Here is a 26,923-nt window from a genome sequence, read left to right as displayed (position 1 = left end):
TATTGTGGTTGTCTCTTTTGTTTGAGTTGTACTTTATATATTTCTCTTGTCTCAAATTTTGGGGCGTCACAAGAATGACTGAATCCAATTCTTTTTTACTTTTCGTCTAGAAGATGGTTTAAAACCAATTATAAACCAAAGAAAATTATTTCATAATTTTAAAACATTACTTAAATATATTAATGTCTTCGTGTAAAAGAGAAAAATAAGACTAATATTTTTTTTCACCTAGTTGGACAAATATGTCAGATAATTCCATTCATATCATAATATAATGTTTATTAATTCAATAAGTATCATATCAAAATAGTGAGTTGGTATCAATTACAAATCATAAGCAAATTCAAAATTCAAAATTCTATGACACAAATTATTTTTTTCATTCAATGACGCAAATTCAAAATTCTTAAACAATTATAAAATTTATTACCGAAATAAATAAATAAAAACAAAATTTATACCCAAAAAAATAAAAACAATAAACAATCATTGAGAATATTTAAAACATAATTTTAAAACATTACTTAAATACATTATTTAATACATAATATTAACACATACTTTTAACTTGAGAATGACTGAATCCAATTCTTTTTTCTTTTTCTTCTAGAAAATGGTTTAGAAACAACTATGGACCAAAGAAAATTATTTCATAATTTTAAAACGTTACTTAAATAGATTAATGTCTTCGTGTAAAAGAGAAAAATAAGAGTAAATTGGGATTCTCTAACTAGTATGATTGCAGAGAAAATCAATAAAGAAAAAGACAAAAAACGAAAAGGCAAAGCATAAGGCTTTGTCCCGCACCGGAATCCACCAACCAGAACGTCGGTATAAAATGACAAAACTCCTTTTGGCAAAGGCAGATTCTTTGTCTGTCATCTAGAAAAGAGAAATAAAAATCTCATATCCGTCCAAAGAAGATAAGGAACCTGGAGATTCCTAATTGGCTAAAGGATAAGGACGATCAACTCCACCGAGGAAGGACACGCCACCTGTCCTCACCTTATCTTTTATCTTTATTTCCTTTGTCTATAAAAGAAAAAGACCTCACCCTTGTTGAGGCAGAATATCTTTTAATTTGGTTTTCCCCACTCTTTCTCCATGTAAGCTCTCTCTTGTAATAAAATTTCTTCAATATACAAATTAAGTGTTGAATACTTATGCTGTTTTGAAGACATAAATGTTTGTAAGCACTTCTTAATGTATGTCCTCTGTGAATTTACTTGTTGACGTTTTACATGTTTTAGATTTTTATATTACTAGTCTTAATCATAATTTAATTGTTATTCAAGACCCGTATCCCCAGCCTTGGGCTACTCAACAGTTAGAATTCTATGATTAGCAGATTCACAGAATAGAACAGCAAATCCAAGAACATATTTGTGTGGGCGGCCGCCGTTAGGCCTCCACCTCAACAGTAAATCATGAGACCATATATGTTATAATTTGTTTGTCATATACTTGTATTATGTTGATTTATATTCCTGGGTTTGTGCTGAATAAGGGTAGAACAAATAAAGGTTAAGTGGGACGTCACCCAAGTCGCGGTTAGGTTTAAAGACCATCTTTCCAGAGATTACATTTAGGTCTGTGTCCTAGTAAACCATTGACAGACGTGCTTAGCCTCATCCCTGTATGTCGACCACCTTATATTGGTATTAGAGCCAAGTTAATACATTAATGTAATACAATTATATAATATTTAAATTATCTATCTATGGTCACATAAAACGAATGGCAGAAGAAGCACCCATCACAACAGTAGCTAATACAGTAACTTCTACATCAGAAGCAACAGAATTAAAATCAATTATGATGAATTCACATTCAATGTAAATCTCAAAGAGGTCAATACACCTTCTATGATCTATATTTGTTTTTATTTTTTGTTCTTAGCATTAGAAAATGTTCTAAATGTTTCCCTCCATGGAAATCTCAATGGAGTTGTCTCTACCTAAACTTGAAGCAACACTTTTTCTCTTTTGACCTCCCTGATATCATTCTTTATTGTCTCCAAATTGCTCTCTATCACCTTCATGTCACTTGCAATGTCCGTCTTCAAGCTTTTGATGGTAACTGTAAGACTATTCGGTGAAGTTCTGAGCTCCTCCTTAGGCTTGGTTGGCATAAGCAACTTCATGTATGATGCAAAACTAATAATTGTGAATATAGTGGCAAGAAGATGGAACCGGTCACTTAGGCTAGAAGCAGTCTTTCTGTCCTAGTCAATAACATATACGGGGTGGCCCCACTTCTTCTTGACAGCCACAGACTTATCAGCTGATGCTAATAATTTTGACAGTGTCACTAGAAAAAAAAAAGAAAAAAAAGAGAGAAAGAAATCACTATGGTTTGCCAATTACAATCAAGTATTTAACTCAGAAATTATTTTACATAAAAAGTAATCTAAGTGATATTTGAAAACTAAAACAATTCCAATAACAAGATTAATAAAGAAACTTTTCCATGTTTTCATTCTATGACACAAATTCAAAATTCTTAAACAATTACAAAATTTATTCCCAAAATAAATAAATAAAAACAGAATTTATACCAGAAAAAAAAATCATTGCGAATATTTAAAAAATTACTTAAATACATATTTTGAACTAAATATATTCATGTCTTCGTGTAAAAGAGAAAAATAAGACTAATATTTTCTTCCACCTAGTTGGACAATGTATGTTAGATAATTCCATTCATATCATAATATAATGTTTATTAATTAAATAAGTATCATATCAAAGTAGCGAGTTGGTATCAGTTAGAAATCATGAGCAAATTTAAAATTCAAAATTGAAAATTCTACGACACAAATTCATTTTTTCATTCTATGACACAAATTCAAAATTCTTAAACAATTGTAAAATTTATTCCCAAAATAAATAAATAAATAGAAACATAATGTATACCAAAAAAATAAAAATAAAAACAATAAACAATCATTGGGAATATTTAAAACATAATTTTAAAAAATTTACTTAAACACATTATTTAATACATAATATTAGAACATACTTTTAGCTTGAGAATGACTGAATCCAATTCTTTTTTATTTTTCTTCCAGAAGATGGTTTAAAACCAATTATAAACCAAAGAAAATTATTTCATAATTTTCAAACATTACTTAAATATATTAATGTCTTCGTGTAAAAGAGAAAAATAAGACTAATATTTTTTTTCACCTAGTTGGAGAAAGTATGTCAGATAATTCCATTCATATCATAATATAATGTTTTTAATTCAATAAGTATCATATCAATATAGTGAGTTGGTATCAGTTACAAATCATACGCAAATTCAAAATTCAAAATTCAAAATTCAAAATTCAAAATTCTATGACACAAATTCTTTTTTTCATTCAATGACACAAATTCAAAATTCTTAAACAATTATAAAATTTGTTACCGAAATAAATAAATAAAAACATAATTTATACCAAAAAAAATAAAAACAATAAACAATCATTGAGAATATTTAAAACATAATTTTAAAACATTACTTAAATACATTATTCAATACATAATATTAAAACATACTTTTAGCTTCAGAATGACTGAATCCAATTCTTTTTTCTTTTTCTTCTAGAAGATGGTTTAAAAACAATTATGGACCAAAAGAAAATTATTTCATAATTTTAAAACGTTACTTAAATAGATTAATGTCTTCGTGTAAAAGAGAAAAATAAGAGTAAATTGGGATTCTCTAACTAGTATGATTGCAGAGAAAATCAATAAAGAAAAAGACAAAAAAGGAAAAGGCAAAGCATAAGGCTTCGTCCCCCCCCTTCCCCCGGAATCCATCAACCAGAAAGTCGGTATAAAACGACAAAACTCCTTTCGGCAAAGGAAGATTCTTTGTCTGCCATCCAGAAAAGAGAAATAAAAATCTCATATTCATCCAAAGAAGATAAGGAAGCTGTAGATTCCCAATTGGCCAGAGGATAAGGACGTTCAACTGCACCTAGGAAGGACACGCCACCTGTCCTCACCTTATCTTTCAACTTTATTTCCTTTGTCTATAAAAGAAAAATGCCTCACCCATGTTGAGGCAGAATATCTTTTAATTTGGTTTTCCCCACTCTCTCTCCATGTAAGCTCTCTCTTGTAATAAAATTTCTTCAATATATAAATTAAGTGTTGAAGACTTATTCTGTTTTGAAGACATAAATGTTTGTAAGTATTTCTTAATGTATGCCCACTGTGAATTTACTTGTTGACGTTTTACATGTTTTAGATTTTTATATTACTAGTCTTAATCATTATTTAACTGTTATTCAAGACCCGTATCCCCAGCCTTGGGCTACTCTACAGTTAGAATTCTATGATCAGCAGATTCACAGAATACAACAGCAAATCCAAGAACATATTTGTGTGTGGGCGGCTATAGCGATCCCGATATTTCCTGTTGTTGTTTAACTATAATCCGGACTCGGTTCCGTAGATTCGTTGTTATCTTATCCTCATTTCTATCCCTTACTCTTTTAATTAGAATTTTGGGTTGTGTTGGGCAGGTTGGGAATAAGTGGGTCGTGTTTTAAAACTTAGAAATTTTGCCCAGGTTTTGGTCTCTCCGCTCGAGCGGCGATTTGACGCTCGAGCGGGATTTTGTTGTTGCCTCTCCGCTCGAGCGGCAGTTTGGACGCTCGAGCGTGAATTTCCTTCTCTCAGCATTTTGGTCGTCTGCAGAAAATTCTGGGAGAGTGCACCCGGCGCTCGAGCGGATCTTTGGACGCTCGAGCGTGAACCTGTGTCTGTACGCTCGAGCGGACCTGCTTTTATATCAGTTCGTGAAATCACCTTTTTGATCACTTTTTGATTTCCTTTCTCTCTCTTACTTTTTCAAAACCTCCATTGGAGAGCACCTCACTCTAAAACCGAACTTCTCTCTTAGGATTGATCTACCTAGAGTGTTTTCCTCACCTTGGGCCTTTGTAAGAAGTGTGTTGATCGTCGAGGGCTTTGTTGAGATCTGAGAAATTTGGGATTTGGAGCACTTCTGAGTTTTACTCATCTTCTCCCTTGGAGCTCTGAATTTGAGGTAGGAATATCCTACTCCTCTCTATGGATTTTGTCTTTAAATTTTGGTAATTTGAGATGTTGGGGTTGGTTTGGTAATTTTGTGAAAGTTTGGGCCATTTGTGTTATTTTACAAAAGTTGGGGTTTTATTTGTAATAAACCTAGATGCATGTTTGGTATAGAGAAATGGAATAAATGTTGAATCATTGATGAAAATGGGACCTAAGGGTGGTAATGGTAATTATGGAAAATGACCTAATTACATTGTTTAATTAATTGAGATAATTAATTGTGGGAAATGAGGAAATGAAATGGAATTGCTGAGATTGGGAGTGCATGGGGTTAAAGGGTGTAGTTGAATTATTTATCACTCACCGAATTGAAATGTCGATTGAATATCCATTGTGCATTTATTTCCTGCTTAGAAATAATTGCTTTGGGCTACCGGCGGAGGGTAGTGTTGATTGTTGTAGACAATGCTTGATGATTAGGCAAACTAAAACTAATCAATTGGATGTGTCATAGAGCATGTCGGTTGATAGAATACATTAATTTTATGTATTGATTGATTGCATATGTGATTCTGTGTTTATATGCATTACTTGTGTATGGGAGGAGATAGGGGATGTACTCCACGGTTTAGGGGAAGATGGGGGATGTACCTCTAAACCGGTTAATGGTTTAGGGGAAGATGGGGGATGTACCTCTAAACCGGTTGTTGGAATGTTGATATAGCTCATATGCTTATCGGTTGAAGTGTTGATACAGCTCATATGCTTATCTATCGGAATGTTGATACAGCTCATATGCTTATCTGTTGTAGTAGTGATATAGCTCATATGCTTATCTATTGAAAAGTTTGTTTGATTTGATATAGCACTAAAATGTATATCATCATTGTTTGCGAAGTATGGGAGTAGTTTATGTGTTATTGATACAACAAAATAATGTGTATCCACCTTGGATTTCGAAAGTGTTCTAGTGATGAACTATAATCTCATCAAATGTTCTGGCCAGAGTACTGAGCCTTGTTTTCAAACTCAAAGTTGAACAAAAACGAAAAGTGAATTGTAACATAGACTTGGCTGTCATGGTAACGTAGGGAGATGTAAATGGAAGTGTCAGTGTTGACCGTCTATCAGTTGCTAATCTTTTAGTCATTGTTCATGGTTGGTTTAGTGTATTTCTACTGGGCTGTGGCTCACCCTATATGGGAATATCATTTTCAGGTACAGGTAGCATGCCACCTCCAAGGACGTAGCTTGGGAGGCCAGAGGCGGACTTTTTGTTGTTTTACTTGATGTATTACATGTAAATTCAAGCCAAGGGCTTAACGTGTTTGAGTTAGTACTCTTTTGTTGTAACCAAGTGTTAACTTGGAAAGCTGTAAGCCCATAGGGCATTTGCTTTTGTTGTTAACATGTAATACTTTTTGTAATGAAACTCTGTTAAATGAAAGAATGTGGAGCTTTTGAATATCAATGCATGTCTTATTTAATGGGTTTAAAGCTATTATTTTGAGGGCGTTACAACTTGGTATCAGAGCGTACCGGGTTCGAATACCTTGGGTACGTGGGAAGTGATTAGTATCACAATGGGTTTCTCTCGCTTGTTAGAGACTTAGACGTAATGTTATGTACTTTTGTGATAACATGTTTATGTGACTATTTGGGTATGGAATGTAGTTTCTTGGATGTTGATTGGATCCTTGGGTTTCTGGGAGTCCTGTTGGAAAGGCACTTGATCAATGCTGTTTCTGATCGGAACTCTAGTAACGCCTCGGGACTATCATTATCTGGAAATGAAATTCGTAAGTGCTTACATGTTTATGTGCTTATGTGGAGTGAATTACAGTTATCCATGTGGTAGGATGTAAGTGTTTAGCCTCGGCACATGTATGAGTGTGCTAACGTGTCTCCGTTACTTTTACTAGGATGCCTAGGCGAGGAAGTTGCGATTTCCCTCCTTCCGCTCGGAAAGAGCTGCGGAAACAATTTGTGGAATTACGCCAAGGTACTACACCTTTGGTGCGATTCGAAAGATGGTTTGCTAATCTGTCGAGGTTTGCTCCAGAATTGGTGGAGACGGAGGACTTACGTTGTTTTGAGTTTGAGAGTAAGTTGCGTGACGACATCCGTGTAAGGATAGCGGGGTCTTGGCATAAAAGATATAGGGCGCTTGTTGAGGCGGCCGCCCATGTAGAGGCTGCAGTGCTAGCAATGGGGCAGAGTGGGGAGGAAGCCATCTCGGCGACTCCTGTGACTCAGGGTGTTGGTAGGCCTTTTAAGAGGCAGAGGGTTTTAAACTCGCAACAGGAAGGACGGGCTAGAACTGCCCTTCCAGTGTCAGATTTGGGTTCGGGGGAAAATAAGCAGAGGGGCATCATTTGTTTCAGATGTGGTCTGCTGGGCCACAGGGTTTCGGTTTGCCCACAGAAGAAAGGGGTGGGGTTAGCAGTTCAACCAGTAGTTGTACCACCAGGATCATCCAACCAGCCGGGTTTTGGACCGATTAAATGCTCAGTGGGGAGGCAGTTGTTGGGGTCTTCATCAGCCCAGATTCTGAACCAATCTCGTGCTCAGGCACCGCCTACCTGTTGGGTGTGTAATCAGCCGGGTCATATTCGACGTTTTTGTACTCAGTCGGGAGCTTCTTTAGGGGTTTTGCAAACTGGCCAGGCTCAGTTTCTTTCGACTGGGCAGGAACAGTATCGTTTTGGGGGACTAGCAGGCCAGATTGCGAGGGCCTCAGTAGAGTCGAGTTCCCAAGCCCCAGCTAGGGAAGTTTGTAGTTGTTCCAGGTGTGGGCAGAGGGGGCATACCAGTGGTTCTTGTCCGTGACTTGTAAGCTCGTAGGTTGCCTTATGTTCGGGGATGACCAACTTCGGCGGTCCAACAAGGGACGGTAGTAGTAGTAATACTGATGGGATGGTTTTGTTTTGACTAATCCGTTTTGTAATCAGTGGATTATTGTTTTGTGATCATTGGGTTCCGTTGTGTAACCAATGTGTTTTGGGAAGGTTGAAACATCTAAACTGTTTGTTTATCTATATATATATATACATATATGCTTTGTTTGTTAATTTCCCTAGAGTGGGTGAATTGGAGCATGTCGTAGCTCTAAAATTTTATTAATGTATAAAGTTCCTATATAAAAAAAAATTTATGCTTGTGACTTGATTTGGGGAGGATGAGGGCTAGAGAGCCATGTTTTCAAAATTTGGAAGAACCACCGAGGGGTACGTGTCCTAGCCAAGGTAATATTGGAGCGAGAACTGTTTTACTTGCCGAGTGTGTGGAATTACATGAGTACTACCCATTTAAAGTTTGTGCGTGGTATAGCTTTTGATCTACTGTCGGGTGAACTTGAGAGGACGTGAAGTGTACGATTAATACTAGATGTAACACGTATTTAATATGGTGTCCTACGGGGGCATGGCACATAATTTTGTCAAGGTTGGACTCGTACCTTCGTGGTAAGTAACGTTGTCAAGATTGCAGGTGTACTGATTGGCCGTTTCAAGTGAAGGGATGTCAGTCCCTATATAATGTTGTGATTGTTGTATCGGGAGCGATGTGTTGTGAGTAGCTGGTACTATACCTCGGGCTGTAGTATAATGGATGTCTCCCTAAGTTTTCAAATTTCTTTATTTGGATTGAATGTGATAAGTTCGTACCTTAGCACTGGTCAAGTCAGAGGATATTATCAGAAGCGTTAATTGGGTATATAGCCCATGGTTAGAGTGTGACCCGTGGGTGGAGTCACAGTGGTATGGTGTTTGCGGATGAAGATGTGGGTTAATGACGAGGGAGGCGAGGACTTTTACCCCTCTGGAAAGTTAGAAGAGTGAATCTTTGGAAGCCCTATCGGCGACTTGTGACGGTGTCGGGGCTTGGTTCATGATGGTTGCCTAGCGGTAGTGTGGACTAGTGGTTTAGCACGGAGGCCGGGCCTCTTGATGGTACTCTCGAGATGAGTGACAAGTAAGATATAGAGTAACGAGTGGACCCTATGAGTTATTGGAGGATTCGGTGTAGGAGTAAGAGGGCTTGCAAAATAAGGAGGTTTTGCCTCGTACGGTTGAATGTGTTAGATGGGATGGTTTCGAGAGTTGCGCGGTGTTGGCAAGACTATATGAGAATGTTCGAGGGAACGTGAGATTTGTATCTCGAGTTAGTGGGAATGGTACCTGTATGCTGGTTCGTGTGTTGGGCCTTGCTAGATAGTGAGTCCGTGGTGACCCCCTTGGTTGTATAAGGGTAGTGTTCATATTGTGATTGGTTATCCATTGTTGGGTGTGGGTTATGAGTGGATGCTGCCAACATTCTTTGAAGGAAGAGCAATTCGTGTTCTAAAGTAATGAGTATAGCGTGGGTCAAAGTAGTCCTTCGTATTCGGGATGTTGTGATTGAGGTTGACCATGTCGGTCTTCGGTCAAGGAAGTGAGCAGGCTTGCTAGATAACCATGGCGGGGGATGGTGATTCCCTTAGACGCGATGTTGAGGCGGTTAAATTTTAGGAAATCCAGTGAGATTCCAAAATTTGTGGTTCGTGTAGAGAACTCTGTGGTTGGGGTTAGTGGTCTGAGTAGCACATCAGTGTGTGGATTACTGAGTGTAGAGTTTATTGAGTTGACTAGTCAGCTTGTCGGTATCGGGTGTTGGGGTGGCATTGGTCACCTTGAGTTTAGTCTCGTTCGTTGTAGACCACGTATGTTGATTAAGGAAAACTGAAATTAATCGAACATGTTTTGTCGTTGAGTCTGACGGTTGGAATAATACATCTAATATATGTATTGATTGATCATTGTGAATGATTGGCTTTTTATACATTATGAATGTATGGTGTTTAGTTTGATGTTGATACAGCACTATAATGTGTATCATTTGTGTATTTCTGAGCCGTGTTTATGATTATAAAGTGGTTAAGTAAAGGGAGGCGGGATAAAATTACAAAACCATGAATTTCTTATACCTTATGTGTTGATAGTACTGTTGTTATTTCTATTAACTATCATTATAGAAATGTTATGTTCTGTGTCGGTTGTGGCATCACTGTATGAGTGATAGTTGTGGATAGTGCTGTTTTGGAAAGAAATGGAAAACAAAATTTTTCCAGTGTTTGGACCATATAAATGCGTTGTTGAAAAGTTGATTTAATTCAAGAATTTTAAAGAATTCCAGATTAATCTTTTGGCAAATAAACTGTGGATGACTCTGCTTTTTGGGTAACACCGTATTTGTGAAAAATGTTTGCAAAGCTTTTGAGTTTTCGTACGGAACATGCAAGATTTATTCCGGAACGTTAACGTTGAAAATTTAAACATCTTTGGGAAATACCTCTTGAACAAGAAAATGTTTTCTTATTATCTACTCTAAAGATTTGCTTTGGTCGTGTTGTTGAGTAGTGACTTAGCTTGGAATGCTAGTCGGTTGTTGGTGAATTGTTTCGGGGGAGGTTTGGTTTGTTGAGGCTTGCGTACCTAAGGTGTGGTTGTTTAGAATGTGTTTCCTTGGTTAGTATCTTCCTTGCTAAGAGTAAGTCGGAGGTTTGTTGTGAAAGTAATTTCTTTCCTTGGGGCTCGATTGTTGAATGCTCTGTTATCAGTTGGCCTTGTGTTTTGGCGTACCCTTAATTTCGGGGACGAAATTCTTTAAGGGGGGGAGGTTATAGCGGTCCCGATATTTCCTGTTGTTGTTTAACTATAATCCGGACTCGGTTCCGTAGATTCGTTGTTATCTTATCCTCATTTCTATCCCTTACTCTTTTAATTAGAATTTTGGGTTGTGTTGGGCAGGTTGGGAATAAGTGGGTCGTGTTTTAAAACTTAGAAATTTTGCCCAGGTTTTGGTCTCTCCGCTCGAGCGGCGATTTGACGCTCGAGCGGGATTTTGTTGTTGCCTCTCCGCTCGAGCGGCAGTTTGGACGCTCGAGCGTGAATTTCCTTCTCTCAGCATTTTGGTCGTCTGCAGAAAATTCTGGGAGAGTGCACCCGGCGCTCGAGCGGATCTTTGGACGCTCGAGCGTGAACCTGTGTCTGTACGCTCGAGCGGGGTGTTGTACGCTCGAGCGGACCTGCTTTTATATCAGTTCGTGAAATCACCTTTTTGATCACTTTTTGATTTCCTTTCTCTCTCTTACTTTTTCAAAACCTCCATTGGAGAGCACCTCACTCTAAAACCGAACTTCTCTCTTAGGATTGATCTACCTAGAGTGTTTTCCTCACCTTGGGCCTTTGTAAGAAGTGTGTTGATCGTCGAGGGCTTTGTTGAGATCTGAGAAATTTGGGATTTGGAGCACTTCTGAGTTTTACTCATCTTCTCCCTTGGAGCTCTGAATTTGAGGTAGGGATATCCTACTCCTCTCTATGGATTTTGTCTTTAAATTTTGGTAATTTGAGATGTTGGGGTTGGTTTGGTAATTTTGTGAAAGTTTGGGCCATTTGTGTTATTTTACAAAAGTTGGGGTTTTATTTGTAATAAACCTAGATGCATGTTTGGTATAGAGAAATGGAATAAATGTTGAATCATTGATGAAAATGGGACCTAAGGGTGGTAATGGTAATTATGGAAAATGACCTAATTACATTGTTTAATTAATTGAGATAATTAATTGTGAGAAATGAGGAAATGAAATGGAATTGCTGAGATTGGGAGTGCATGGGGTTAAAGGGTGTAGTTGAATTATTTATCACTCACCGAATTGAAATGTCGATTGAATATCCATTGTGCATTTATTTCCTGCTTAGAAATAATTGCTTTGGGCTACCGGCGGAGGGTAGTGTTGATTGTTGTAGACAATGCTTGATGATTAGGCAAACTAAAACTAATCAATTGGATGTGTCATAGAGCATGTCGGTTGATAGAATACATTAATTTTATGTATTGATTGATTGCATATGTGATTCTGTGTTTATATGCATTACTTGTGTATGGGAGGAGATAGGGGATGTACTCCACGGTTTAGGGGAAGATGGGGGATGTACCTCTAAACCGGTTAATGGTTTAGGGGAAGATGGGGGATGTACCTCTAAACCGGTTGTTGGAATGTTGATATAGCTCATATGCTTATCGGTTGAAGTGTTGATACAGCTCATATGCTTATCTATCGGAATGTTGATACAGCTCATATGCTTATCTGTTGTAGTAGTGATATAGCTCATATGCTTATCTATTGAAAAGTTTGTTTGATTTGATATAGCACTAAAATGTATATCATCATTGTTTGCGAAGTATGGGAGTAGTTTATGTGTTATTGATACAACAAAATAATGTGTATCCACCTTGGATTTCGAAAGTGTTCTAGTGATGAACTATAATCTCATCAAATGTTCTGGCCAGAGTACTGAGCCTTGTTTTCAAACTCAAAGTTGAACAAAAACGAAAAGTGAATTGTAACATAGACTTGGCTGTCATGGTAACGTAGGGAGATGTAAATGGAAGTGTCAGTGTTGACCGTCTATCAGTTGCTAATCTTTTAGTCATTGTTCATGGTTGGTTTAGTGTATTTCTACTGGGCTGTGGCTCACCCTATATGGGAATATCATTTTCAGGTACAGGTAGCATGCCACCTCCAAGGACGTAGCTTGGGAGGCCAGAGGCGGACTTTTTGTTGTTTTACTTGATGTATTACATGTAAATTCAAGCCAAGGGCTTAACGTGTTTGAGTTAGTACTCTTTTGTTGTAACCAAGTGTTAACTTGGAAAGCTGTAAGCCCATAGGGCATTTGCTTTTGTTGTTAACATGTAATACTTTTTGTAATGAAACTCTGTTAAATGAAAGAATGTGGAGCTTTTGAATATCAATGCATGTCTTATTTAATGGGTTTAAAGCTATTATTTTGAGGGCGTTACAGCGGCCGTCGTTAGGCCTCCACCTCAACAGTAAATTATGAGACCATATATTCTATAATTTGTTTGTCATATACTTGTATTATGTTGATTTATATTCCTGGGTTTGTGCTGAATAAGGGTAGAACAAAGAAAGGTTACGTGGGACGTCACCCAAGTCGCGGTTAGGTTTAAAGACCATCTTTGGAGAGATTGCATTTAGGGCTGTGTCCTAGTAAACCGTTGACAGACGTGCTTATCCCTGTATGTCGAGCACCTTATATTGGTATCAGAGCCAAGTTAATACATTAATGTAATACAATTATATAATATTTAAATTATCCATCTATGGTTACATAAAACGAATGGTAGAAGAAGCACCCATCACAACAGTAGCTAATATAGTAGCTTCTACATCAGAAGCAACAGAATTAAAATCAATTATGATCAATTCACATTCAATGTAAATCTCAAAGAGGCCAATACACCTTCTATGATCTATATTTGTTTTTATTTTTTGTTCTTAGCATTAGCAAATGTTCTAAATGTTTTTCTCCATGGAAATCTCAATAGAGCTGTCTCTACCAAAACTTGAAGCTGCACTTTTTCTCTTTTGACCTCCCTGATATCATTCTTTATCGTCTCCAAATTGCTCTCTATCACCTTCATGTCACTTGCAATGTCCGTCTTCAAGCTTTTGATGGTAACTGTAAGACTATTCGGCGAAGTTCTGAGCTTCTCCTTAAGCTTGGTTGGCATAAGCGACTTTATGTATGATGCAAAACTAATAATTGTGAATATAGAGGCAAGAAGATGGAACCGGTCACTTAGGCTAGAAGCAGTCTTTCTGTCATAGTCAATAACGTATACGGGGTGGCCTCACTTCTTCTTGACAGCCATAGACTTATCAGCTGATGCTAATAATTTTGACAGTGTCACTAGAAAAAAAAAAGAAAAAAAAGAGAGAAAGAAATCACTACGATTTGCCAATTACAATCAAGTATTTAACTCAAAAATTATTTTACTTAAAAAGTAATCTAAGTGATAGTTGAAAACTAAAACAATTCTGATAACAAGATTAATAAAGCAAATTTTACATGTTTTCATTTTATGACACAAATTCAAAATTCTTAAATAATTACAAAATTTATTCCCAAAATAAATAAATAAAAACAGAATTTATACCAGAAAAAAAAAACAATTATTGCGAATATTTAAATCATTACTTAAATACATGTTTTAACCAAAATACATTAATGCCTTTGTGTAAAAGAGAAAAATAAGACTAATATTTTCTTTCACCTAGTTGGACAATGTGTGTCAGATAATTCCATTCATATCATAATATAATGTTTATTAATTCAATAAGTATCATATCAAAGTAGTGAGTTGGTATCAGCTACAAATCATGAGCAACTTCAAAATTCGAAATTCAAAATTCTATGACACAAATTCATTTTTTCATTCTATGACACAAATTCAAAATTCTTAAACAATTACAAAATTTATTCCCAAAATAAATAAATAAATAAATAGAAACATAATTTATACCAAAAAAAATAAAAACAATAAACAATCATTGGGAATATATAAAACATAATTTTAAAACTTTACTTAAATACATTATTTAATACATAATATTAGAACATACTTTTAGCTTGAGAATGACTGAATCCAATTCTTTTTTATTTTTTTTTCTAGAAGATGGTTTAAAACAAATTATAAACCAAAGAAAATTATTTAATAATTTTAAAACATTACTTAAATATATTAATATCTTCGTGTAAAAGAGAAAATAAGAGTAATATTTTTTTTCACCTAGTTGGACAAAGTATGTCAGATAATTCCATTCATATCATAATATAATGTTTATTAATTCAATAAATATCATATCAAAGTAGTGAGTTGGTATCAGTTACAAATCATAAGCAAATTCAAAATTCTTACACAAATATAAAATTTATTACCCAAACAAATAAATAAAAAAATAATTTATACCAAAAAAAATAAAAACAATAAACAATCATTGAAAATGTTTAAAACATAATTTTAAAACATTACTTAAATACATTATTTAATACATAATATTAAAACATAATTTTAGCTTGAGAATGACTGAATCCAATTCTTTTTTCTTTTTCTTCTAGAAGATGGTTTCAAAACAATTATGGACCAAAGAAAATTATTTCATAATTTTAAAACATTACTTAAATAGATTAATGTCCTCGTGTAAAAGAGAAAAATTAGAGTAAATTGGGATTCTCTAACTAGTATGATTGCAGAGAAAATCACTAAAGAAAAAGACAAAAAAGGAAAAGGCAAAGCATAAGGCTTTGTCCCCCACCGGAATCCATCAACCAAAACGTCAGTATAAAACGACAAGACTTCTTTCGGCAAAGGCAGATTCTTTGTCTGCCATCCAGAATAGAGAAATAAAAATCTCATATCCATCCAAAGAAGATAAGGAAGCTGGAGATTCCCAATTGGCCAGAGGATAAGGACGATCAACTCCACCCATGAAGGTCACGCCTCCTGTCCTCACCTTATCTTTTATCTTTATTTCCTTTGTCTATAAAAGAAAAAGACCTCACACTTGTTAAGGCAGAGTATCTTTTAATTTGGTTTTCCCCACTCTCTCTCCATGTAAGCTCTCTCTTGTAATAAAATTTCTTCAATATATAAATTAAGTGTTGAAGACTTATGCTGTTTTAAAGACATAAATGTTTGTAAGTATTTCTTAATGTATGCCCTCTATGAATTTACTTGTTGATGTTTTACATGTTTTAGATTTTGATATTACTAGTCTTATTCATAATTTAACTATTATTCAAGACTCGTATCCCCAGCCTTGGGCTACTCAACAGCTAGAATTCTATGATCAGCAGATTCACAGAATACAACAGCAAATCCAAGAACATATTTGTGTGTGGGCGGCCGCCGTTAGGCCTCCACCTCAACAGTAAATCATGAGACCATATATGTTTTGATTTGTTTGTCATATACTTGTGTTATGTTGATTTATATTCCTGGGTTTGTGCTGAATAAGAGTAGAACAAAGAAAGGTTAAGTGGGACGTCACAAAGTCGTGGTTAGGTTTAAAGACCATCTTTGCAGAGATTGCATTTAGGTCTGTGTCCTAGTAAACCGTTGACAGACGTGCTTAGCCTTATCCCTGTATGTCGAGCACCTTATATTGGTATCAGAGCCAAGTTAATACATTAATGTAATACAATTATATAATATTTAAATTATCCATCTATGGTCACATAAAACTAATGGCAGAAAAAGCACCCATCACAACAGTAGCTAATACAGTAGCTTCTACATCAGAAGCAACAGAATTAAAATCAATTATGATGAATTCACAATCAATGTAAATCTCAAAGAGGTCAATACACCTTCTATGATCTATATTTATTTCTATTTTTTGTTCTTAGCATTAGCCAATGTTCTAAATGTTTCCCTCCATGGAAATCTCAATAGAGCTATCTCTACCAAAACTTGAAGCTACACTTTTTCTCTTTTGACCACCTTGATATCATTCTTTATTGTCTCCAAATTGCTCTCCATCACCTTCATGTCACTTGCCATGTCCGTCTTCAAGCATTTGATGGTAACTGTATGACAATTCGGCGAAGTTCCGAGCTCCTCCTTAGGCTTGGTTGGCATAAGTGACTTCATGTATGATGCAAAACTAATAATTGTTAATATAGAGGCAAGAAGATGGAACCGTTCACTTAGGCTAGAAGCAGTCTTTCTATCGTAGTCAATAACATATACGGGGCGGCCCCACTTCTTCTTGACAGCCACAGACTTATCAGCTGATGGTAATAATTTTGACAATGTCACTGAACAAAAAAGAAAAAAAAAGAGAGAAAGAAATCACTACGATTTGCAAATTGCAATCAGGTATTTAACTCGGAAATTATTTTACTTAAAAAGTAATCTAAGTGATATTTGAAAACTAAAACAATTCCAATAACAAGATTAATAAAGCAAATTATACATGTTTTCATTTTATGACACAAATTCAAAATTCTTAAATAATTACAAAATTTATTCCCAAAATAAATAAATAAAAACAGAATTTATACCAGAAAAAAAAACAATCATTGTGAATATTTAAAACATTACTTAAATACATGTTTTAACCTAAATATATTAATGTCTTCGTGTAAAAGAGAAAAATAAGACTAATATATTCTTTCGCCTAATTGGACAAAGTATGTCAGATAATTCCATTCATATCATAATATAATGTTTATTAATTTAATAAGTATCATATCAAAGTAGTGAGTTGGTATCAGTTACAAATCATGAGCAAATTTAAAATTCAAAACTGAAAATTCTATGACACAAATTCAAAATTCTTAAACAATTATAAAATTTATTCCCAAAATAAATAAATAAAATAAATAAATAAATAGAAACATAATTTATACCAAAATAAATAAAAATAAAAAACAATCATTGGGAATATTTAAAATATAACTTTAAAACTTTACTTAAATACATAATATTAGAACATACTTTTACCTTGAGAATGACTGAATCCAATTCTTTTTTATTTTTCTTCTAGAAGATGGTTTAAAACCAATTGTAAACCAAAGAAAATTATTTCATAATTTTAAAACATTACTTAAATATATTAATGTCTTCGTGTAAAAGAGAAAAATAAGACTAATATTTTTTTCACCTAGTTGGACAAATATGTCAAATAATTCCATTCATATCATAATATAATGTTTATTACTTCAATAAGTGTCATATCAAAATAGTGAGTTGGTATCAGTTACAAATCATAAGCAAATTCAAAATTCAAAATTCTATGACACAAATTATTTTTTTCATTCAATGACACAAATTCAAAATTCTTAAACAATTATAAAATTTATTACAGAAATAAATAAATAAAGACAAAATTTATACCAAAAAAAATAAAAACAATAAACAATCATTGAGAATATTTAAAACATAATTTTAAAACATTACTTAAATACATTATTCAATACATAATATTAAAACATACTTTTAGCTTGAGAATGACTGAATCCAATTCTTTTTTCTTTTTCTTCTAGAAGATGGTTTAAAAACAACTATGGACCAACGAAAATTATTTCCTAATTTTAAAACGTTACTTAAATAGATTAATGTCTTCATGTAAAAGAGAAAAATAAGAGTAAATTGGGATTCTCTAACTAGTATGATTGCAGAGAAAATCAATAAAGAAAAAGACAAAAAAGGAAAAGGCAAAGCATAAGGCTTTGTCCCGCACCGGAATCCACCAACCAGAATGTCGGTATAAAACGACAAAACTCCTTTCGGCAAAGGCAGATTCTTTGTCTGCCATCCAGAAAAGAGAAATAAAAATCTCATATCCATCCAAAGAAGATAAGGAACCTGGAGATTCCCAATTGGCCAGAGGATAAGGACGATCAACTCCACCTAGGAAGGACACGCCACCTGTCCTCACCTTATCTTTTATCTTTATTTCCTTTGTCTATAAAAGAAAAAGACCTCACCCTTGTTGAGGCAGAATATCTTTTAATTTGGTTTTCCCCACTCTTTCTCCATGTAATCTCTCTATTGTAATAAAATTTCTTCAATATATAAATTAAGTGTTGAAGACTTATGCTGTTTTGAAGACATAAATGTTAGTAAGTACTTAATGTATGCCCTTTGTGAGTTTACTTGTTGACGTTTTACATGTTTTAGATTTTTATATTACTAGTCTCAATCATTATTTAACTGTTATTCAAGACTCGTATCCCCAGCCTTGGGCTACTCAACAGTTAGAATTCTATGATCAGCAGATTGACAGAATAGAACAGTAAATCCAAGAACATATTTGTGTGGGCGGCCGCCATTAGGCCTCCACCTCAACAGTAAATCATGAGACCATATATGTTATAATTTGTTTGTCATATTCTTGTATTATGTTGATTTATTTTCCTAGGTTTGTGCTGAATAAGGGTAGAACAAAGAAAGGTTAAGTGGGACGTCACCCAAGTCGCGGTTAGGTGTAAAGACCATCTTTGCAGAGATTACATTTAGGTCTGTCTCCTAGTAAACCGTTGACAGACGTGCTTAGCCTCATCCCTGTATGTCGAGCACCTTATATTGGTATCAGAGCCAAGTTAATACATTAATGTAATACAATTATATAATATTTAAATTATCTATCTATGGTCACATAAAACGAATGGCAGAAGATGCACCCATCACAACAGTAGCTAATACAGTAACTTCTACATCAGAAGCAACAGAATTAAAATCAATTATGATGAATTCACATTCAATTTAAATCTCAAAGAGGTCAATACACCTTCTATGATCTATATTTGTTTTTATTTTTTGTTCTTAGCATTAGCAAATGTTCTAAATGTTTCCCTCCATGGAAATCTCAATGGAGCTGTCTCTACCTAAACTTGAAGCTACACTTTTTCTCTTTTGACCTCCCTGATATGATTCTTTATTGTCTCCAAATTGCTCTCTATCACCTTCATGTCACTTGCAATGTCCGTCTTCAAGCTTTTGATGGTAACTGTAAGGCTATTCGGCAAAGTTCTGACCTCCTCCTTAGGCTTGGTTGGCATAAGCGACTTCATGTATAATGCAAAACTAATAATTGTGAATATAGAGGCAAGAAGATGGAACCGGTCACTTAGGCTAGAAGCAGTCTTTCTGTCATAGTCAATAACGTATACGGGGTGGCCCCACTTCTTCTTGACAGCCACAGACTATGGCGATTCCGGTTTTACCTTTCTGTATTTATGTTTTTCCGGACTTGGGTTCCGTGATGTTGGTGGTTGTATACCTTGTTGTCATCCTTTAATTCCACTTGATTGAGTTTTAGGATGTATTGGGCAGAGTTGTTACAGGTTGGTTACGCTTTGGTTTCAATTCTTTGTTGCCCAGTTTTTAGGAGGTCCGCTCGAGCGGGTCTTCTTGCGCTCTAGCGGAGATTGCACAGTCCCAGTAGTTTGGTGCTCTACAGAACTTCTGCAAGCGTGTTTTTCACGCTCGAGCGGGTTTCTTTACGCTCGAGCGGTCGCGCTCGAGCTGGTACTCTGGCGGTCGAGTGGGTAGTACTATTGGGTTTAAGTTCTGGGAGGGGGAAATCTACGCTTGAGCGGACTGATTTTCGCGCTGGAGCGGATGTACTTTATTCTTGTGTCTTGGCGCTCGAGCGGGCCTTCTTGCGCTCGAGCGGACCTAGTTTTTTGTTTTTGATGCTCGAGCATTATGTTCTCCGCTCGAGCGGAAATGTCGTATATCAGTTGGCAGCTGGGCATTTTAAAATCACTTTTTACATTCTCTCTCTCTCTCTCTCTCTCTTACTTTCCAAAAAGATATTTCGAGAGCCTCTCTCTCTAGAAACTCCCTTCTCTCTATGGTTTGATCTAGTTAGAGTGCTTCCCTCTCCTTCGGCCTTTGTAAAAGTTGGGTTGATCGTCGAGGGCTACGTTTTGATCCGAGAGTATTGAGTTTTGGAGCACGTTGAGTTTCTTCATCTTCTTTCCTTGAGCTCCGAATTTGAGGTAGGGATTCCTACTCACTCTTATGGTCTTTGACATAGATTTTTGGTTGTTTTGATAAAGTGTTGAAGTTGGGTAATTTTGGGACTTAGGGCTTCAAAATGTTAAAAGAGGATTTTGTTATTTTGATTCTAAAATGTGTATTGTGGGTTCAAAATAATGATATTGTTGTTGGTTATTGATGTTTAGACCATTGGGTCAATATTGGGAAATCGGGTGGAAAGCCCCAATTTTGGGAAAATTGTGATTATATGGAATTGAGTTGTGTAGACACCCCATTTTTGACCGTCCTCAAGACTTGGACGTCACCGTTTGAACACTCGGTGATTATCCTTGTTTGTGTTCGTCTGGAGTTCCCGGAGGCCTCGGCTGCGCGCCTTGCCTCAGAATCTTTCGACTCGACTGCTTTGTGTCTGGTTTTGCACCAAGAGCTTGTGGGTGTGTTCCTGAGGAAAGGGGGTAGCCTGTCGACCAAGTCTCCTACCCACCGGCCACCTTGATTTTCAATCGGCCAAATGTGATGGCCGACCGGCTAATTTGACTGCCGGTCGACCACTTTGATGGCTGGCCGGCCAAGTGTGGTTTTCAACAGATATCTCTGTAGACAGCTGGCAGCTGTCATTCCAGGCCATACCCTAGCCCATGCCTGGACGTGGGAGTTCTGAGGAGCTGCAGATTGATATATATCTATATCAATCAAGCTCTCTCACATAAGGGAGAAGAAAAGGAGAAGGAGAGGAGGAGAGAAAGGAAGAGATATACAACTTGGAGGAGAGGGTACCCCCTCTCCTAGTTGTCCTTGAAAAGGGCCATTTTTAGCCTCTTGAGGGAGCATATAGTTTGAGTGTGTATTGAACATGCCTTGACTGATTTTTATGCTTATTATGTCATAATATAGCATTATTGTTTGTTGGTTTTGGTACACCATGCTTGCTTAGCATACATGCCTTGTAATGCCTTATTTTAGCCTTAACATGTCCTACGCTTTGAGCCCTTATTCAAGCATGTTTAGGCCTAGCTTTGTGAAGCTTTTATGTTTATCTTGCCATGCTTAAGGTCTATCCTTGGCTGTTTTGGTCGACCAAGACATGCATTGCATAGTCCCTTTGCATCTTGGATTGTTAGCCTCGAGTGTGTGAGTGTGTAGTGTGCGTTGCTTGCATCATTTTCAGTGGTTTGGAACCACTTACCATGCTATTTCAGTTCTCATAACATGCTTGCATGCATGCCTTTGATGCCTTAAAAGCTTGTGTTGTATGCTCCATGTTTAAGCATTTGGGCATGCCTCCATGTGTAGATCATTTAGATGCCATCTAGGTGGTTTTTAGTACTTGCCTTAACATGATTTGGGACTGTTTTGGTCCACTTTGGTCATTTGCTTCATGTGTCATTTAACCATAGTTTAAGTTCTTGGGCTTGGTTGCATGCCTTGCTTGCATTGATAGTTGGATTTGGTATCATCTTAACATGATTTTCAGAGTTTGATGTGCATGCCATTTGTCCATGATTATCCTCTTTTAAGTGTGCTTAAAAGATGTTCTTTAATGCTTAAGCGTGGGCCATTTTTTGCATGCATTGTTTGTGTGTGTATTTGCCTCCATTCCATAGCATTTTGGCTTCCTAATTAGACATGGCTGAGGCTTGTCCATATTGGTCTAAGTCCACCTTTCGCATGTTGTTCAAATGTGATCACATTGCTACATGCTTGCATGCTTTGGTTGCATAATGTTTGCATGCTCATTACTTGCATTGTTGACACATGCTTAGCTCTATTGCATTTTGTTGCATGCTTCCCCCATGTTCATATAGCATACTAGTTTGCATGCCATCTAGCATGCATGCCTTGTCCCTTGATCTAGTGATAGGGATTGGGCCTTGGTTTGTGTGTGTGCATTGCATTTGAAATCAAAATGCATACTTGGTCCCTTGGGCCATCATGCATGGAAATGCGTGATTGGTGGCCCGAGAATCGAGGCCCATCCTCTTTTGAGTCATAAACATCATAAGGAGTGTGGTTGGTGCATACATTTGCTTGAAATACATTGTCATGCCTTGTCTGCCCTCTGCTGTTGTCAAACAGGTTTCAGCAGGAAGAATTGGCCGTCCGGCAGTGTTGGGTGCCGACCGGCAAAACAGGTTTGGCCGAGAGCATAATTTTGTGGCCGGTGACCATTCTCCATGGCCGGTGGAGTTCTCACTCAGCCGGTAGTGTCCCACGACACTGAGAGAAACAACCTTGGGAGTTGTGCAATTTTCAGAGAAGCAGAACAGTCAAAGCAGAGGCAAACTTGTGCATGGCGTTGGATTTCCGAGCAAACCCGAGCACGCGCGCATTGGATCCTCTTCTCGAGGCCTCTACTGCTTTCTTAAGCTTAGTAAATTTTCTTAATTAATTAGGTGGTCTATAATAATTAATTAGCTTGTAGGTTAATTAATTTGTATTATTCTTTTGGTCTCTCTGAGCGAGGGTGAATTTGTAGTAAGTGTGGGTGCGTGTGTGCATGTCTTCCAACCCCCACTTCTTTCTCCCTTTTACTTACCTGCTTTGATGGTTAGTATTAGGACATATTTACTTTAGCATACCTTATGCTATGCATGCGTGCATCATTCATTAGTCTTGCATGCACCAGGCTTGGCGCATCACACTAACTGCATAAGTACTTCAAATCTAACTTAAATACGTGCTACTTGTGCATTTTCACATGTCATTTATAGACTAGCCGAGCCTACTCTAGTGACATTCCGTATGCGTTGCATTAGGCATTTAAACATGGACTTGGATCATGCATGATTGCTAACATGTTCTTATTTTTGGCACGGAGTACTAGGTGAGCTCTTTAGGCTTTAGCATACCGCATGCGTGTGAGTGTTGCCATAACAGCATGATTACCATGAGGCTAGCTGCTTACGTGATATAACTGCTTGAATGCCTGTGGATGGAGGTCGAATTACCTAAATTGGAATAATGCATTAAAACTGTGAGTTTTAAGCTCACTTGAGGGTGGCAAAACCTGCATTTTAGCCTACTTGCGAGTAGCAAACCATTTTCAAAACAAGCATGAAATGTTTTGTTCCAATTTAGGCAATTTGGTCTATACTTGTTTGCTGTGCGCATAACATAGTAATTCTAGGCTAATAACCGGAATAAGAACACATAACGTTTCCAAAAACGGATATCACGGTTAGTAAAGGCCGATCTTCGGATCGGGCGAGAGGGGGTGCTCATAGCTGACCTTCCCCAATCGTACCCAAGCTCCCGAGCCGAGGCAACTTTGGTGATGACGGACACGTGGCCTTTGGCACCGAGTTAGGGTTTCCTAAATTCTCCCATAAAATATTTAGGTGGTGACTCTGTATCTGGCAAAAGCAGTCCATGTTTGACACTTCTTTCAAAATCTGTTTTCTCAAAACGATTTGCCGGATTTGGACTCTTTGGTTCAGATTTAGAACCGTGACAATTTGAGAGTCCGAACTTGTAGTGAGCCCAAATGAACAGAACGGGGGGACTCATCCTCCCGGGGCGTTCGGGGACGTCTACAGTTTCTGGCGACTCTGCTGGGGAAATTGGTTCATTATATGATAGGATAGTGGAGTTAGATTTATTAATCGCTCACTTTTGAAAACATTGATATTTTATCTGTTGGAGCTTTTATTATCTGTTTAGAAATAATTTCTTGGACTACCGGTGGAGGGTAGTTTTGATTGTTGTAGACAATGCATGGTGATTAGGAAAACTAAAACTAATTAATTGGATATGTCATAGAGTATGACGGTTGATAGAATACATTAACGTTATGTATTGATTGATTGTGTATATGACCTTTGTGTAGATACGTTGTGTGTGTGTGGGAGGAGATAGGGGATGTACTCCACGGTTTAGGGGAAGATAGGGGATGGACCTCTAAACCGGATGTTGTTTGAAAGGAGATAGGGGATGGACTCCACTGATACAGCTCATATGCTTGTCAGTTAATGTGTTGACACAGCTTATATGCTTATCTATGGAAGTGTTGATACAGCTCATATGCTTATCTTTGGAAGTGTTGATATAGCTAATATGCATATCTACTGAAATGTGGATACAGCTTGTATGCTTATCTATTGAAATGTTGATATAACTAGTATGTTTATCTATTGTAAAATGGGAAACGTTTAATATGAGTCATTGTCTCATATAAATGGTTGGCCAAGTTCTGAGCCGTTGATGTGAATTGTGAAATTGATAAGAAATGGAAAATGAAATGAAACACGAAAACAGTGGTCATGAAATGGAAATGGATGATGAATTGATTTATGGAAATTGAACATTTATCAATTGCTAATGTCTTAGTTATTGCCCATACTATGTTTAGCATATTTCTACTGGGCATTGGCTCACCCTATATGGGACATTATTTTCAGGTACAGGTAATATGCCACCTCCAAGGACATAGCTTGGATGATGATGAGAGTTGAAGACTCTTTTTTTTTTTTTTTTTTATTTTGTTTGTATTACATGTATATCAAGCCAAGTGCTTATTTTGTATAGAGTTAGTACTCTTCTTTTGTGTAACCAGGTGTTGACTTGGAAAGCTGTAAGCCCATAGGACATTTGCTTTTGTTGTTAACATGTAATACTATTGTAAGAACTACTCTGACGAATATAAATGGTTGGTTTCTTTTATATCAATGCATGTCTCTAGTGATGGGTTTTATGTATTATTTTGAGGGCGTTACAACTTGGTATCAGAGCATACCAGGTTCGAATACTTTGGGTACGTGGGAAGTGATTAGGATCACAATGGGTTTGTCTCGCTTGATAGAGACTTAAATGTAGTGTTATGTGCTTATATGATAACATGTTTATGTGACTATGTGGGTATGGAATGTAGTTTCTAGGATGTTGATTGGATCTTTGGGTTTCTGGGAGTCTTGTTGGAAAAGCACTTGATCAATGCTGTTTCTAACCGGAACTCTATTAACGCCTCGGGACTATAATTATCCGGAAATGAAATTCGTAATTGCTTATGTAATTATGTGCTTATGTGGAGTGAATTACAGTGGTTCATATATTAGGACGTGAGTGTTATAGCTTCGGCACATTTGTTAATGTGCTAATAGTCTTGGTTACCTTTATTAGGATGTCAGGATGAGGACGTGGTAGGCGTGGCAGGCGTGGTAGGCAGGAGATGCCTTTACCGGATGATATTTCGGCACAGCAGGAGGGAGTTGCTTAGGCCAATGTGGCCGAGCCAGCGGGTCAGCAGGCTATGAGTGCCTTGGCCCGAGAGATAGCAGGAGCTTTGGGTATTCTCAAAGTTGGAAATCAGGATCAGGCCCACGTAGCTAAGGCAAGGCCTTCCTTCTTGAAGAGGGAATTCTTCCGGTCCAATCCGGACGAGTTTGTTGGGGACCCGAAAGAGCCACTTAAGGCTGACGAGTGGTTGGAATAAATGGAGAAGACGTTCGAGATGCTTGGCATTGAGGACGGGGGTCTAAAGGTGACCTTGGCATCCTTCCAACTGAAGGGAGATGCGGGTCAATGGTGGATGTACGAGAAGGGCAGTGTTGGGGGTGCATGGGAGGCTTTTGTGAATACCTTCCAGGAGAAGTTTCTATCTTCAGCTGCTAGGGAGAAGCTGAGGAAGCAGTTTTGCCGGTTTAAATAGCAGGGCTTGTCAGTGGCCGAGTTTGAGGCTACTTTTACTAGTCTGTCCAGGTTTACACCTGAACTTGTGGCATTCGAGGAACGCCATTGCTTAGAGTTTGAGCGGAAGTTGAGGTGTGGACTCAAGCTGAGAGTTGGAGGGTCCTTTATCCGAGAGTACAGACGTTTGGTTGATGCTGCAGCTCATATGGAGATTATGATGCAGGAGGAGGATAAAGGGCAGAGAGGCTCCAAGAGGAGCCAAGATGGTCAAGGTGACGGCAGGAGACAGAGGGGTTCCAACCCTCAGCAGTCTCAGGGTGGTTTGGCTAGATCAACCTTTCCAGTGTCGAGTGCGGGCTCTGGGAGAGGTAGTCAGGGAGGCTTGACTTGTTTTGCGTGTGGCCAGCTGGGTCACAAGTCTTCGGTTTTCCCGTAGAAGGGAGTGGGTCAGCGAGCTGCTTCTTCTTCAGCTAGACCTCAGGGCCAGAGTCAGGGCAGGGGCCAGCCTTTGTCTTGCTATCAGTGTGGTCAACCTGGGCACCTGAAGAGGTATTGCCTACAGTTGAGTGCCACTTCAGGAGCGTCTGGTTCTAGGCAGACGCAGAGTTATCAGCCAGCTCAGTCTGTGCAGGCCTCGAGGGCCAATCCGGGAGCTTCGTCATCCCAGTCAGTGTAGCAGTCTTTTGCTCCTAGAGGTGAGCAGGTGGATCAAGGGCCTACAGGGCGCGTGTATGCTGTTACCGCACAGGACCTAGTACCAGCTCCATCAGTAGTGAGAGGTACCTTTCTGTTTTGCAACTCGGTTGCTAGTGTATTGATTGAAACGGGTGCATCTCATTCTTTTGTATCTGCTGCATTCGCATCTGTGTTGGAGTTGGAGTTGGCACAGTTAGCATCTCCTATTT

The 26,923-nt window shown here is 37.3% G+C and overlaps 1 long non-coding RNA gene across 1 annotated transcript; it reads left to right on the top strand.

Annotated features, from left to right (window-relative positions):
* The first annotated feature begins 4,046 nt into the window (after positions 1 to 4,046).
* Positions 4,047 to 15,567, top strand: LOC114257382 (uncharacterized). Its single transcript, XR_014342183.1, has 2 exons — positions 4,047 to 4,178; positions 15,134 to 15,567. It is a non-coding gene; the product is annotated as an uncharacterized LOC114257382 (long non-coding RNA).
* Positions 15,568 to 26,923: the final 11,356 nt, after the last annotated feature.

Source organism: Camellia sinensis, chromosome 10 (genome assembly GCF_055761805.1).
Source record: "Camellia sinensis isolate YWXY chromosome 10, ASM5576180v1, whole genome shotgun sequence".
NCBI classification, from domain to species: domain Eukaryota; kingdom Viridiplantae; phylum Streptophyta; class Magnoliopsida; order Ericales; family Theaceae; genus Camellia; species Camellia sinensis.
Note: the sequence above shows the minus strand (reverse complement) of the source record. Positions and strands in the feature narration are given on the sequence as shown.